The 17,138-nt window shown below is 43.4% G+C and overlaps 1 long non-coding RNA gene across 1 annotated transcript in view; it reads right to left on the bottom strand.

The window, feature by feature from the left end:
• Nucleotides 1–5,419, bottom strand: part of LOC132243341 (uncharacterized) — a 67,712-nt gene extending 62,293 nt beyond the window's left edge. Inside the window, exon 1 of the long non-coding RNA XR_009454807.1 lies at nucleotides 5,323–5,419. This is a non-coding gene — a long non-coding RNA (uncharacterized LOC132243341). The remainder of the gene's footprint in view (nucleotides 1–5,322) is intronic.
• Nucleotides 5,420–17,138: the final 11,719 nt, after the last annotated feature.

The raw sequence follows: 17,138 nt of genomic DNA on the forward strand, positions 1-17,138 counted from the left end.
ATTTCTAATAAGTCCCAGGCTTTGTGGCAAGTCTGGTGGCTTTAATATAATTTTTCTTCATCTTATTCTTTCTTTTCTTATTGCTAGAGGGGTCATATGGTCTAAACACAAGGACAGGAGACTTTGATGCAGGATTCCTTGCTTCCCGTCCTTGTTTTGCAATACTGCGTTTAGCAAGTTACGTAATCTTCTGGTGCCTCGACTTGCCTGCTTCTCAAATGGGCACATCAATCTCTCTCATGTGGGTGGTAAGAGGTTTATTTAATTAATGCTCATAAATCTTTCTGAGATACATGGAAAAAGGAAACATATATGCAAAATATTTTTATTGATGTTGCTATAAAATCCAATTGTTTTAATATGTTGTAGTTTAAAATGACATTACCGGGAGTTTCATATTTCTTCTAAAGCCTTGCTACCCGTTATCATTAAGAATAACTTCCAGAATAATGAAAGCCCAATTACATTATCTATGTAATACGACACTCAAGGGAAAAGATACTTTAGCTGGAATATTAAGACCTTATTTTCTCTATTTTGTTTTTGCAGAAATTTAGAAAGGATTTGTGTGATATCTTTTATTGAATCATCTGCATAACTGGGAGAGATGTTGAACAAGCTTTGGGGCATAAAGCACCCTATGCATAAAGATGGGCATTTGTGCCCGAAAACTTGCAAAGAAAATGTTTCCAACTATTTAGTTGGTCTAATAAAAGATACCACATTTACCTGAAGAACCTTGTCTGCCTTTGTCAAGTCATTCATTTCAGCTTTGCATTTATTTCAGGGGTTGCAGGTACTGGATATCTTCATCACTATTTATTAATCTTAAAAAGCAGCATTTCTACTTATGAAATATATGCCATACATTTAGCAGATTATGTGTTCAAAATAGTTTCTCTTTGATATATTTACTGGTACCTAATTCACAGATAGGCTGTGGGGCTTAACTGTGGGCATTTAGGTCTTTGGAATTTAGATGATGTAGCAGTGAAGAATTATCTAGTGTTGCAACACGATGTAACTTGAGAATGGGAAAAAAATCCCCATTTTATGGTTAACAATCACCATTTTTATTTGTTTTAGGAATTTGCTTTAACAAATAGCAGCACTATCCAATTTTAGGGCAAAGGAAATGAGTGCACGTCCTTTCATTTTGTTCTTGCAGTGCAACCTTGGAAAAGTCAGTTTAACCTTGTTGTGCCTCAGTTTCCCCATCTCTAATAATATTAATTACCTTTGCAAAGTTCTTTGAAATCTTGAGATGAAAATAGTAGATAAGTAGATAGTATTGCTGTTATGACCACTTTTTTCTGACATTTCAACATGAGCTACCTATCAGCTACAGACTCCATTTCATATTAGAAACAGGCAGAGATCAAAATTAAAACCATACCTTTAACCAGAACAAATGTAGTTTGAAATGCTAGAAACAGGTCCAAGCTACAAAATTTGGATTTAGATCAGGAAAAAAAAACTCCAAACTTCAAGGGTTTTCAAGACTGACAGTTTTGTTCAGCCTATTCACAAGATGAGGGAACATTACAATCGAGTCCGATCCAAAATTCACCTGGGCCCAGCAGAGGTTCTTTCACGTTTAGGCTTCTGCTTTGGTTTCAGATTCAGTACTGTGCATGGCAATAAGAGCTTAAGTCAGTAACTAGACCTGGTGCTTTCTGTGCATCCTCCAGACAGTGTTGGAAGTGGAGGTAGGGGTGAAGAAACAGAGAAGGATTCATTAGCATTGATTTCCTACAATGATTACTCAGTTTCCTGCCCATCTTGGTGCTCCTTGGGACTGAGGAAATGGTCTCTGTTTTACTTGACAACAGTGTCCATAATTGCCATTGTATCTCCAAGCAGAAAACTACTGGCATTTTATGCAAATACAGCATATGTGACCGAGTACGGACGTTAGAAAGAGAGCAGAGGAATCTCTGTGGGGGAATTCTGTGTCCGTATCAGTTCTAATTCAAACGCTGTTAAAAAATCCCGGGCAATCGGATACCCAGAAACAAAATGCCTACCTCTTAGTGGAGTTGGAAAGGTCCACAGAAAAGAACATGACACTGGAAATCAAGAAAAATTAACTCTGTTCCCCGTGTTGCCGTGTGAACCCGGGCAAGTTCGTTACCTCTGTTATACCAACGCGTCTCTCTGCAGAAGGGGCTGATGACACGTATAGGTAAAATAGGATGAAGGCACTTGAGCCCGAAGGATGAAGTCACCTATATTTTGCACCTTTTAAACATTAAGTACACATAGCCAAGGCAAGCTAAGGTTTGCTCTGGGGTTTTGTTTTTTTGTTTTTTTTTCTTTTTTGACAGTTTAGGCGGGAGAATAGGAAATGACTAACAAATGAGCTGGAAATATTTAGTACAATCTCACAAAACAGACCTGGTAACTTGTGGATATTACAGCTCCTTTGGGTGCTTATTTTCAGTTTAACAGAAAAGAAACTGAAGGCCAATGTGTTTCTTAGCCTTTTGTTTGCCACCTACATCATGCACAGTTCATGTTGCAAAAGTACATTATAATTCAACATTTGCTTGAAGCCCAAATGAGCTGCAGGTGCTCAGCACTTTTGAAAAATCAAGCCTAATACAGTCAATATGTAAATGAAGCTGCTTAAGTCCTGATCAGGGTATTTCCGTAATGTACATAGTGAATGGATAGTGAATACTTTGGGATTCTAGGGTCTGGCCCTTGATTGAGGGCAGAGGGCTGAAATAATTAGTGTTCTACAAATGAATAGTTGATGAATGATGACAATTAGCCACTTTGCTTAAAGTTCTGCCAACCCGGAGCATTCAAAGATCAAGAGTCAGGATACAAAAATTATGTGATTAGCTTAAAAATTAAGAGTTTAAAAAAAACCTGAAAAAGTAATGTTCTGGGTTTCTTTTCTTTTTCTCCTGATTTTTGAGTAATTAGGGTCCTCATTTTCAAGCTTCTCTTTGGATCCTGGGGACCAAATCCCCTTTTGCTTTTTTAATGAAAGCTGAGGTTCTCTAATAGCAACATGACCCCAGGAGCTAGGCATCGCAAGACTCATACTACAATCACAATTCGGTAACATGGTGCTTCCTTCTTAATTAAGAAAGTTACAGTCCTGGATGCAGAACAGCCACACACCAGTATGTTTCATTTCAGAGAGACACTCATTTACTATCTCTAATGAATTATTGTTTTGCATTCCCTGCATTCTGCAATCCCTCCTCTAAAGCTTATAAATAACAGCTTCCCGAATCTTGGATTCAGTTTGAGATTTTGTACCTCTAAAGGTCAGAGGTAGGAGGATTCAGGAAGGGGCTAGTCATGAGGCAAACATCTCAGTCTGGATCACAAAGAATCCCTGCACACTTCATGAACAAGAGGGACAACAGACCTGGATCATCATCACATCCATAGAAAATTAATTTGGGGGTGGAGGGACATGGGATTTTTCACCCCTTAAGTCTTTGGCCTCTTTTCAGTTGGGAAAAGAAAAATGCATCAGCTTCTACTCCTTGAAGTCTTCGTGCCCTTTCAGCACGATGCAGATTTATAAAATTGGGCATTTAAATAAAACCAGCCATATTAATTTTAATCCCATGTCAAGCACAGGAGAAAGTTAAAGCTTTAAAAATGAGAAAAAGATAACTCAGCCTTTTCTGCAGATGACGGGAGAGAATAAAACTTTTTAGGCTTAAACAAAGATACAGGGAACTGCATGGAAAAAATACAGCCCCCAGCTATATAAAAAGTGACTTGAGAGTGTAACTATAATGCTATAAGGATGGATGAAATAGCTTGGGGAAAAAAAAAAAAAAAAAAAGAAACAACCACCCCAAATTAAGGTCCCTAAACAACGATAAGGCTTTGTCCAGGCTTGCAAATTCTTTACAATTCCCTGTTTGATCTGTCAAATCAATGAGCTACTTTGCATACTTCAACTCATGATGAACACATAAGGTGGGGCATCTGGGCTAGGGGCAGACGTTCAAAAAGCCTGAGCTTGAATTGATTCAATCTTTGCAGGTTAGTGTATCCTGGCTAGGCTGAACCGGATTGTAACTGCACAGACACCCCAGAAATGCAGGCACATGCCTCCAGTGACTCAGGCTAGAAGCTGGGGGGTGCTAGAGCAGCCCTCCCTCCCTTTTCCACAGTGCTGAGCTGAGGGGTGGGGGTGGCCAGACCCCAGCGGGACACTCCGATTATCCCAGCAGGAAATTGATAACAGTGTTTATCACCCCCTAACTCAGTGTTTATCACCCTGTGACAGGGGGCAAGCTTGGGGCTGGGTCTCAAGCTGGCCCACCCACCTGTCTTCATAGGACAGTCTGCCCAGTCTCGCCTGCCATCATTTTGCTGTTACAATAAACTGGTGGTAAATGCTGGAAACTGCCCATTATATGCCCCAGGGCCGGGGGCCACTATCCATGGCTCTGTACCTCCCTTACACCATGGTCCATGCCTCATGGATGGCATCCAAGATGTTATCATACTCCTAGCTACAAACCAGACCAAACCTAGTCCTCCCTCAGGTCTTATGCACACACACATTTATACCTCCCCCCTCTCTTGCACTCCACCCTCTCTCACAAAGTCTCTTGCTCACTACACCATACTGTGCCCCCTCCACTATGCCCTGTTTTCTCCCTGAGCGACCCCTGTGGCCATCAGGCTTATCCGAATCATGCCTTGGCTGGCGATATGCAGTCTCTTAGGCCTTCCCCACAACCTTCACCCGGGTAGTAGACAGCCAATTCACCAAATGGAGGGCCAACTTTGCCCTAGCCCATCACCAGGCTTCTTATACACAACATCTTGATCTTGTGGGGGTTGGCCCATGTGCTGCCCTTCTGGCCATCTTTCAGCCCTACTCAGTATACCCCCTGGGGCTGCTCTTCAGAGCATCCCTTCAGCCCTACTCAACCCCGAATTACACCCAGTCCTTCAGGCTGTAAGGACGCACTCTACTCTGGGCAGGCCCACCTACACCCCTGCTTTCTCAGGGTCTTCTGACCTGCCCTCTCTCTAGGGCTTTACAACTGCCCCCTCTCTGGGGCCACAGAACTATCCCCTCCCCAGGGCCATTGGGGTCTTGCACCCCTGTGGGTGCATGTGCCTGGCCCCCTTACCCACAGGGTTGTGGAAGGTGGGGTTATTAAGGTGCCCCAACCCACCTTTCACTGGGGAGGTAACTGACCTGGCATTTCTTGGGGACTCCCTCAGCATAGGGAGCCCCACCAGGCCACCCTTCCCTGGCAGGGTGCAGTTTCAAGTCATGCCCAGGACCAGGAGCTTCCATTCCGTCCCCATAGCTCCTGCCCTTACCTCCAGGATGTTCCAAGCCACAAGAGAGCTGGATGGTGCCACTCCCTTGGCTGCAAGAAGCTAACTGCCCACTCTGCCTGGCTGGCCTTTGTTTGAAAATGGCTGCCTTCATCAGGCACCTGCTGGCTTAAGCCTCAGTCCTTAAAGTGGCAGATACCACAGGTGCACTGCCATACACCCCATTAAGAAAACAACACGGGGACATTTCCAGCTACCTGTTGATTCTGCCTGTTAACTCAGCAGGACTGTAGCCAGCATGTGGCCTCCTAACTAATACACAGACACCTCCTCAGCACGGAAGAGGGGAGGGGGGAATTCCTGCTTAGCAGGGAGTGGGGAGTGGGAACAGCCCACAGTCTGGGCCAGAGTTGCAGCCAGAGAGCAGAGGGGAGGGATGGGCCCTGCTGTGGAGCAGAGGGCCCCACTCAGCTCAGAGAGCATGCTGGGATGCTGGGGAAGTCTGGTTTATCTTAAACCAGCAACGGGTCTGGGACAGACATTGCATAAAACAGTTCGAGCCCAATCAGTTAAGTCTGATGCTACATTCAACCAGGCTTATCTCAAACCAGTTTCAGCCATTCTCAGACTGGTTCATGTGCACTGAACATCTGTTCTGTTACAGGTTTAAACCAGTTTCTAATCACTTAAACCGGTTTCTGTGTAATGTCTGTCTCTAGCCAAGAGGTGAAGCTGTATTACACTGGGCAGAAAGAAAGGTGATGAAGACCCTCTCTGCATACTGGTGTCTGGAGAAAGCTGGCAGCTGTCTGCAAGAGCTGCTGGGTGAGACAGTGGGAAAGTGGGCAAGTGAGAAACTGTGACTACGTTGCATGACTGAGGAAAGTGTTAGCAGCTGATGAATGCTGGAGCACCTGGGGGATACGTAGGTACTGATGTGTGGGGGGGAACTTGACACAGTCCCCACAGAGACTGGGGGAGCAGGTCTCTCTGTGGTGTGCGTGCTGCTACCACCTCCTCTTCCAAGCTGTGACCCATAGCAGTAAGAGAGGAAGCATCTGGCTGTCAGCTCAGCCAGCACCACAACAACCCCACGCGGCTAGAAAGTTTAACAGCATGCAAATGCCTTCAGCCGCCCACACTTCAGAGCGATGTGTAAGAATCCATCCGCCCATCCCTGCATGTCACAGGGCCCGTTGCCTCCCCTTCGTCTAGACTACCAAACCTTGAATGTGCAGGACTGCCAATCCTGTATGTTCAGAAATCATGAGTCAGACCTCCAAAAGTTAACAAGGTCAGCTTCAACAGCAATAAGGCCTTCTAAAAGAATAAGTTTGTGAGGCTTTTGATTTGTCTTCTCTTTTTGAGGTTTCATGCCTGCCCTGAAAGTGTGTGTGACCTTCTAATGATCAAATCCAGCCTCAAATATAGATGTCCTTCCCTCTGGGACACCCTGGGAGGCCCTGCCACGGCTGCAGGCTGGGGCACTGCCACTCCTCCCCTCCACCTCATCACTATCCTCTGCACCCCCTTGGCCTCCCTCTACCTCCCACATCCCCTGGCAGCCCATCCATTTGACACCCCCAAATGCACCTCCTGGCCCAAAGTGACCTGTTCCCCCCATTCCCTGCATATAACTTTTACAGGGTCTCGAGGAAGCCTGAGGTTCACTAGCCCCCTGAACCATAGAGTGGTAGCCATTTGACCTGTGGGCCTGGCTTCAGTCTCACTAAAAACAGCAGGAACTAGCCACCTTTGTTAAGGTGGTCTCATTTCCACGCGCAGATGCACAGAAGGGAAATGGCAGTCATTTTGATGGGTATAGCCCCATTAGCCGGAATGGCAAGTGACCAGTATTTTGAATGAAGGAAACGTGGCACCCTTCATTGCACTTTTGTGAGACGGGTAAAAAACCCACACATGGCCCAAAATCACATGCTATTATTTTAAAGAAACTGTAAAAGCTGACACATGGAACTGCTGATATGGCTGTAATAGAAAGATAAAAATCAAAATGCACAACTAAATTCTACTCTGCCTGAAAGTTCAGTGGGAACATGATCCTGGCTTTCAACCAACATTTGAATAGAGGGATGTATTAGTTATATCAGGTGAAAAGAGAGGTACTGCTCCAGATTCAGAGAAGGTCATGATAATTGTTTTCTATATTGTAACAGGCAAGATCCGTCTTGATAGAGTCCTACTTGCATTTCTTTGTCAGGTATCCAGTAACAATCTCATTAAATAGTCACTCTAAAAGGATTAGTAATGATGGCTAACTATCCCGGAACAACCAATTATCAGTAGTTAGCCGTTTTCAATTTTTGTGAGATATATTTTGCGTGCCATATTAAGACACAGCAAGAATTCTTTCTTTGCTGATATATTTTTGTAATAACGAAAAATACACCACAAAAATCCTGAGTGCAAATTCTGTGCCTTGTGTCCCACAAGGCAAGAATTGCATGTTTTACAGTCAGGTACAGTTTCTTACTGCAAAAATTCACTATGGAAGAATTACAGTACATGATTAAGATGAAGTAAAATAATCAGTCAATAATCAGTTAAAGATTCTTGCTTTGCCAGCTTGCATGCATGCATGCATGCATTGCCTGAAATATCTTATCATTTGTATCTTGTTGAACCAAGAAAAGTTGAAGAGTGTCCAGTGCTTTGTGAGCAACAGCTAGTTAGAGAGGTACTGTGGCGAGCAGATGTCAGTACCTTTTAATACGGCTAATTATCAGGAACAAATTCCATTGTGATTTGATATGCATTTACATTTGGAAATGGCTAATTATGCTTTAACAGAAGATGAATTGGCCAGAGTATTTTGTGTACAGATGAATATGACTCTGGTGGGGATTTAGTGCATCAACTAATTGGACCATGGTGATACATTATTCCAGTGACTAATAAACCAGTTTGAACTGCCTTGTGGAAAGGCGGTGTCCAACACACCACTGAATTCAATGCACGTGCATGCACGCCCTGAATGAGTATGCAAAATTCATTCTCTCCAGAGGATTTCTTATACTGCCAATACATTAGAACAGAACCTAGGCTGCCACCTCTCTCCAGCTCCTTTCCAGTTATGGCTCAAGTCCATCTCTGCCTTCCACTGTGAGCCAGCAGAATTACTCTGCAGAGTTCCTGTTGATGTTGAAACACAATGATTCAACAAGGAGCCCTCCGCACCTATGCAGCATCCTGCTTCCTGCTGGAACGCTTAGGAGCCATATACACAATCAACTTAGAAGTGATGGGATTTAATATCCCTCTAGTCCCCTTCCTTGAACTACTGAATGCTCCTGCCTGTTGTGGGGGATGACAGGAAAGCTGTTGCTTTTCTTATACTTTAAGGTTAAATAAATACCACTTTTACTTGACTGTAAGATGAGGTTTTTTCCCCAATTAAAATGGGGGGGGGGGTCCCTCATATTACATTCACATACAGAGAAACCTCACTAAATACATTGCCTATCACTATCATGCTTTAATTTCCATTACATATGAACAAAAATACATCATTCAAATCTCATGAATTTTAAACCTGAGTTGGGGAGGCTGTGCTGCTTTTCAAATGCTTGCAATCTGACAAATGGATTTTCCCCTTTATGTTCATAGAATTGCAGAAAATGAAGGCTGGAAGGGACCTCAGGAGGTCACATCTAGTCCAACCCCCTGCTCAAAGCAGGACCATCCTCAGCTAGATCATTCCAGCCAAGTCTTGTCTACCTGGGTCTTAAAAACCTCTGAGAATGGAGATTGCACCACCTCTCTGGGTAACCTGTTCCAGTGTTTTATCACCCTCCTAGTGAGAAAATTCTTCCTAATATCTAACCTAAATTTCCCTTGCTGCAACTTGAGACCATTGCTCCTTGGTCTGTCATCCGCCACCACTGAAAACAGTCTTGCTCCATCCTCTTTTGAACAGCCCTTCAGGTAGTTGAATGCTGCTATTAAATCCCCTCTCAGTCTCCTCTTCTCCAGACTAAATAAGCCCAGTTCCCTCAGCTTCTTATAAGTCATGTACCTCAGCCCCCTCACCATTTTTGTTGCCTTCCAGTGGACTCTCCAATTTATCCAGATTTTTTCTGTAGTGGGAGGCCCAAAACTGAACACAGGACCCCAAATGTGGCCTCACCAGTGCCGAATACAGGGGAATAATCACTTCCCTTGACCTGCTGGCAGTGCTCCTACTGATGTAGCCCAGTATGCTGTTAGCCTTCTTGGTGACAAGGGACAGTGTTGGGTCATTTTCAGTTTATTGTCCCCCAGGTCCTTTTCTGCAGAGCTGCTGCCCAGCCAGTCAGCCCCCAGCCTGTACTGGTGCATGGGATTGTTGTATCCTAAGTGCAGGACTTTCCACTTGTCCTTGTTGAACTTCATGAGATTTCTCTTGGTCCAATCCCCCAATTTTTCTAGGCCCCGCTGAATCCTGCTCCTACCCTCCAGTGTATCTACTACTCCCCCCAGCTTGAATTCATCTTCAAACTTGCTGAGGGTGCACACTCTATGCCATCTTCCAGGTCACTGATGAAGACATTGAACAAAACTGGCCCCAGGACTGACCCCTGGGGCACTCCACTTGATACTGGCTGCCAACTAGACACCAATCCATTGACTACTACCTTCTGAGCCTGACGATCCAGCTAGTTTTCTATCTGCCTTACAGTCCTTTCATCCAACCTGTACTTCCTTAGCTTGCCTGTGAGAATGTTGTCAGAGACCGTATCAAAAGCCTTGCTAAAAACAGGTATATCACATCCACTGGTCTCCCCACATCCACAGAGCCAGTCACTTCATCACATAAGGCAATCAGGTTGGTCAGGCATAACTTGCCCCTGGTGAATCCATGCTGACTGTTCCTCCTCACCTTCTCCTCCTCCAAGTGCTTAGAAATGGATTCCTTGAAGATCTGCTCCATGATTTTTCCAGGGACTGAGGTGAGGCTGACTGGTCTGTAGTTTTCTGAATCCTCCTTTTTCCCTTTCTTAAATATGGGCACTATGTTTGCCCTTTTCCAATTGCCCAGGACCTCTCCTGATAGCTATGAGTTTTCAAAGATGATGGCCGGTGGCTCTGCACTCACATCAGCCAGCTCAGCACCCTCAGAAAATACCCACCTCATCATGCACCTGGTGGCTGCCTGCTCCTGCCCTTAAAGTGGCAGGCACCAAAGGTGCACTGCCACACAGACCTCTACCATGAAGTCACCCTTGTTGTTCTCCTCTCTGTCCCTAACCCACAGACTCTCAACAGGCCTATTTCCAGGTTCATACGGGAGCTCTCAGCAATCATGTGACTCTTTTACATAGAGTGCGCTCATAGGGATGAGTTCAGCCATGTGATGTTATAGCTAGGGTTCTGGAGGGGAAGCTAGGAGATCTGAACTTATTCCCAGCTCTCCAGCTGACCTTCTGCATGTAACTTCACCTCTCTAGATCTCAGTTTTTCTCATCTGTGAATGAAGACAGTGGTATGTGCCTTTACTTGCAAAGTACTTGTGATCTATGAGAGCTATATGGGAGGTAGACATTGATGGTAGCACAACAGCTTGAAAATTAGACCGAGGAGTTAGACAGAACCCTTCAGCGTGGAGGTCACATTACTGATTGTGGGAGTGATAAATTAGGGTCCAATTTTATATGCTTTATCCAGACAAAATTACATTACAATCATTGATGCATTCAATGAATACAAAGAGCAGGTTCATTGTCATAAGGAGGAGTTTGAAATCAGAAATAATATATTTTCTTTGTGATCTGTTTTTTTTTCTTTCTGTATTTTCACCATGCTTGTGTAGAATAAGATATATTTAAGAATTTCTGAGTTCTTTCAACTTCTTTAATCTAGGTTTCTTAAATGAAGGTTGTAATTAAACAGATATAATGACCTAGAAAATTTAAATTGCTGAATATTCAGAAAAATAAATCTATGTCCCTTTCCCACATTTAGATTCTAAGTGACGGAGTTCAACGGGCAAATAATACAAAGCAAGTGGTTCTCTGCTTCAAGCAGATGGACTCAGATGTTAAAACACATTTCTTTCCTAAACAAAGATCATTCAAATTGCTCCACGTGCTTTCCAAATTATTTCCACTGTACAAGAAAGTTGTCTTATAATTTATTGCACTGATTTTATTTCCATATGCCCTATACCAAGCAGCAAGCTGGGGACTCAATCCTGTGATCCCATGCAAGATCTTTAGTCATCCAAGTAATTCTCTTAGAAAGTCTTTCTAAAGTGTGGAAACACCTTGTGAGTTGCTTTTTTTTCCTAGTTCAATCACCATAAATTTGTTCTGAGTCAGTTCAGTAATGTCTTCACTAAAACCATAAGCATTTGCTGGCATTACTCCTTTTGCTTTATTGTTGCTTCTTTCTAAAATTGTATTCCCTACTTTACTCATCATTTTAGCAAGCAAACTGAAAATAGGAGTGTCAACTGTGTTGCATTTCAGCTCGTAAGGAGACAGATATCTAGCTCAGTTTAGAGGAAACAGAAATCACACCAAGTACAAGCCGACAAATGCCTAATAGTTCTGGTGAGGGCTGGTCAGTACTTGGATGGGAGTTTTCAGAGAAAAATCCAGATGAGATGTGAAATACTGCTGGTCACTCAGCAGGAATTTTTCCTTCTGAACTAGCAATGAGCAAATACTCCGGCATGATGCTGAGGGACACAGGATGCTGGGACTGCCATCTTTCAGAAAACATGTTAAACCAATGTCTTGACCATGCACAATCTTTAAGGTCTCAGGTGAAGTTGAAAGGTGTGAATGTCTGTGTCCTAGCACAGCTCCAGCATGGACACCAATTACAGGAGATTATAAAGCAGGTGAAGATATAAGATCTTTCCCTGTGGCTGTAAGGGATAGGACCAAGAGCAATGGCTTCAAACTGCAGCAGAGAAAATGTAGGTTGAAAATTAGGAAGGACTTTCTGACTCTGAGGGTGATCTTGCATTGGATCAGTTATGGAGCCTTCAACCTGGAGATTTTCAAGAGGAAATTAGACATTTGATTGGGATGGGTTAATAAGGGATGATCTTGTCCTGAGGAGGGAGCTGGACTACATAACCTCATGAGGTCCCTTCCAAGCCTACTTTCCTATGACTCTGCATTTTGCCTCCCTAATGAAACAATTCACCATAGACTCTGAGTGGATGTTTTGGGTCATAAACTGTTCTATAGCCTTGCTGTAAGTAATTTTAGGAAAGCATTTTGTTTGATCATAGCGGCAACTTACCCAGTGTTCACGTTACAGAGATGCAAACTTGAGGACATAGCTGCAGGAGTGGACAGACGTTAATTGGAATATTGTTCCTTGCCATGTTTCAGTTGTTTTCCACAGGAAGAGTACTGTCAATTCAGTGATCCTCAGGTGAGAACTGTCTGCAGGGCCAGGCTTTTGCAAAATGAATTGATAATTTCAGAGAGAATTAACACTTTGGGGGGAACAAGTCACAGCTTACATTTTAGCCGTGTTATGAGTGATTTAAAGCCTAATTCTATAACCTTTTAAGTGGTCCCCATTAAGGTCAACAGCCCATACTGGGGAAATTGTACAGTCTAGTGTAGGCTGGCCAGCAGCTCTCACGAGGGTTTTAAGTACTGTCAATAAGACCTCCTTTGGAAAGAGGGTGCTTAGACTGTCACCACCCTTTCTAAAGGAAAGCTCCCAGTGTTGCTACCAGAGGTAGAGCTGATTTGATGGCATTAGTGTTTGCAGTGATTTGCAGGTTTGACGGGACCGACAGGCCTGTATGCGGGAAACACGGTGTAGTCCTGGTTAGTGAGCAGGTTCACAGCTGCCATTAGTAAGAGGAGGAGGATCTGCAGCTTTTCCCTCCAAAAGAGTATTTCAATGCAAATGATTTCTGAAAAACCCTTAGTCGCATGAATGAGATTTATGCAATGAAATCACTAGTATGACCCTGAGCTGAATTCATGTGACTGAGGATTTGCAGATTCAGACCTGGCACATGTAAAAACTGTAAACACACTGCCGGTCTTTTGGATACAATGTAAGAAACAGATCTTCCACGACTTCAGGCCAGCAACTAATACTCAGATGAGTAAGGATATGTAGGCACTGGCATTGTTTAATACCGCTACATTAAATATTATTTATTTTAGAGGATGAAGATTAATGATTGCTGTTATACCAGTGACTGTATCGGTAATCAGAGCCTGCCTGAAGTGCTAGGAAGAAGGTCATGTCAGCACTGGACTCTCTACTCTGATACACACTAAGGAAGGAAAGTGGTGATTTTCAGGTATCTTCCTTGTGTTCTAAATACATTTTACCAACTTCCCTCAAGCACCTATCAAATTCATGCAAATAATAAATTCTTCCCTGCAGAGGCATTTTGTTTGATCACAGTGACAACTTACTGCTACTCTACATCCCATACATTATGGAGCTGCAAACCTTTGAGCAATAACTAAATCACATCAAGGGAAAATACTGCAATGGATGCCACTCCTGCCACTCCTGCAGCCCTTACAAATGAGCAGCCCATGAATGCAGTAAGATTTACTCCTGTGAGTAAAATCTGCAGGACCAGAATCTGGTTTTTTAAAAGATGAGGTGGTAATCCCTGAAAGAACAAATGCTTTGGAAGAAAAGGATTGAGTTTAAGATGACTGTTATGAGACCTGGTTTGAAACCACTTTTCTCTCATTTGGTAGTCACCTGGTCCGCGATACGCTTGCACCGGTTTACCGATTACATTCCTAGGAAACGACATACAGATCTACGACGTGGAGATCGATGCCGATAGTCCAGCTGTGTGACTTAAGCAAATCACTGAGATGTAAAGGACAAAAACATCCCTAGAGGACACGGCCTCCTAGCGGAGTAGCTAGAGCATGTTGAGGCTCACAGGGCAAGTATGTTGGGGTGGAGTGACTACTACAAATCAATCATGAAAGAAAGCTAACATCACACAAGTTACGCATCTAGCAATCAGTGTCTGACAGCAAGAAACAAGCTGGAGCTTAGAAGATTTCACTGTGTATTTGAAGCCCCCGTCCCAACCTTGCTCCTCGTACTGCTCCTCTGAAGGCTGTAATTTACTAAACCCATCTGGTGTGCTCTCAACGCGCGCTCTGGAAACGCTGCGTTTCAAGGGTCCGCTCGTTACAGAAGGTCAAAGAGTGAAGCAGGCCCTTTCATTTGAAAGCAACTTGAAAGCAAAGGAAAGGAAATTTATATTTAGAAATAGCAATGATTAACCAAGGAAAATATATTAAAGCATTAAAATAAATGACATAGAATAGCTCTTACATCCAATTAAGATGACTTGGCTTCAAGAAAAATATTTATATACAAATATAAAGAGCTGAGGAATGCTAAACTATGCTGAGATGAAAGTTTCTCAGAACATAATTCATGTTTCGCCTTTATTGCCCTTAAATACCTATACGAACAGAGATCACTTTTTTATATACCTTTTTCTTCTTGTCTTGCTAAAACCAGCGCAGTTTCTTTGCTTTCTCCTCTCCCCCACTAAATCTTTTAAGAAACTTCTTCTCTCCGCTACTGAATTTCTGTTGCAGTTGCTTACCCTCAACACTTAAACTTCCAACAAAAGTACAATTCTTATTAATATACCAGTTTTTATATTTGGGCAATGATGTGGGTCATATAAGTTTTGCCCCATCGGAACAAATTATCCACCAAAGAATTTAGGTATGTTACTGAACTGCCTAAGTCCAAAAGTTAGATCCTTAATGAGCCAGTGGGGCTCATTTGCAACCCAATATAGGTGCACTCTGAAAGAGTGTCAGTCCCCTTGTCTACCTGTTCCACAACTTTATGAACACTAGATGCACTTTAACAAAAAAAAGGTATTGTGAGTAATTCCTAAGTATAACCTATGATTGCACGAGCCATCCTTAAGATATAACATAGCAACTGTGTAACAGTGCACATTAGTGCAATCCAGGGGTGACATACCCAAGCTAGCCTTAGACTAGTTGGTTTGACTACCAGTAGCAATCTAGCCATTCCAACACAGGCCTTCCTGACAGCACAAACCTGCCCGTGACCCAGGTAAAATACTCAGTGGCCAAAGCTCGAGTCACTGGGCTCGTCTACACATGCAGTTAATGAGCACAAACAAACTCCGGAGTTTATTGCTCAGGAGTTTTTTGCTCCTGGGTGCTCTGTTTGAACATGCGCCCAGAAGCAAAAAACTCCAGACTATATTGCTTCAGAGTTTATTCGTGTGCAGCACATTGAGCCCAGTCGGAGCAGCCCCTGCTAGCAGCATCCCAGGGCTGCTCCGGCTGGGCTCGATGTGCTGCAGAGGGGCTGGCTGGGGCACAAGGGTGTTTCAGTACAGGGCTTGCCGGCAGGCAGCCCCTGCACTGAAGCTCCCTAGTACCCCAGCCAGCTGGGCAGTGTCTACACATGCACTGCTGCACATGAAAAATCTCTGGAGCAGGCTAGTACTTGCATTTACAAGTACTAGCCTGCTCCAGAGTTTATTAGCGTTGTACGCCCTAATAGAAGAGCACGTGTAGATGCAGAGACATTTACTGAGGAGCTAAATAGGCAGATCTGCAGTAAATGTCTTGTGTAGATACACCCACTATATCTATACTGCTTTTGGTACCTGAGCTAGCTAGTAAGGGGTATTCATATAAGCTGCAATCATATTTTTGGAATGAAGTGTTGTATACTCATAGACACAAAGGGAGGGATAACAAACAGTCGAAACTGCAGGGGGGATCTTAGGAAAGGAGCATGTTATTCTTATAATCTCAAATGGAACTTGGCCAGGAGACCAGGACTCACACTTTTACACGTACAAATAGTGTCGTGAAGCTTTTATTGACCAAAAGTGGCCAGGATCTCAGTTTGCAAAAATCAACATTGCCACTAACGTCTTGCTGGAATATTGGTTCAATACTGACTCAGACAGAACCAACTACTGAATCACCAAAACCATTCCTTACAGAGCTTGGTTTTCCTTGGAGGTCTCCCATGTAAGTACTAATTAGGCCCAGCCCTGTTTAGCTTATGTGATCCGACAAGACCACAGCCGGAGGTGGTGTAGCTGCAACAAGCAACAAGCTTCTTTAAAAAGGGCTCTCCCTTCTTATTAGTCCATCCATACTAAAGGCACTTTGTCAAAGGCTTGGCAATAGGAGTATGACAGGGTGTTTGCACTTAGTTATGGAAGAGTTACACAAGCAATTTCTACCAGGGAACTCTACCTAACAGACTCTGAAGTCAGATTCAGTACAGTTCTTTGGCCTAAGTTCATCTAAACCAAATGGACAGACTTGATTCAAGTATATTGCTCAACTAGATGATTAAACCATGCAGGAAAGGACTAGTGGTGACACATGTATTTAACACTGCACGTCTCCTCTTTCAAGATTACAAGAAGCTGGCAAGCTTTGGGTCTGTATGCATGCCAGCAGCGGATGTCGGCCCATATACAACACTTTTCAGAGCAGCTTGCTGTTGAAACATGTAGCTTAACTAAAAGGCACTCTCTGTGTACAGTTAGCCTAGTACGCCCATTTTCATTGCCTTGCTTAAAGTGGTTATTCTTCAGCTCTATCCATACTGTAGATTTTAATGCATCTTTAATCTGGTTCCTTTATACACCGCTTGATAAAAGAAGAGAGGTTTGTATAAGCAACTCTCCTGCATTTTCTGCAAAGTCCCATTCCTATGGTAGAATTGGGGAAGTAGCAGAACTGGAATAGGAGGGAGGTACTGAGACTACAAACATGATGTGCAAAAGGAAGGAAGACAGTTCTCCCTCTCGCACTTCTCTTTCCTAACTGTTAATCCATGTTTCGGTCTGCAGTGTGTAGAAACATGAGGAT

This window comes from Alligator mississippiensis, chromosome 9, assembly GCF_030867095.1.
Source record: "Alligator mississippiensis isolate rAllMis1 chromosome 9, rAllMis1, whole genome shotgun sequence".
In the NCBI taxonomy this organism is placed as follows: domain Eukaryota; kingdom Metazoa; phylum Chordata; order Crocodylia; family Alligatoridae; genus Alligator; species Alligator mississippiensis.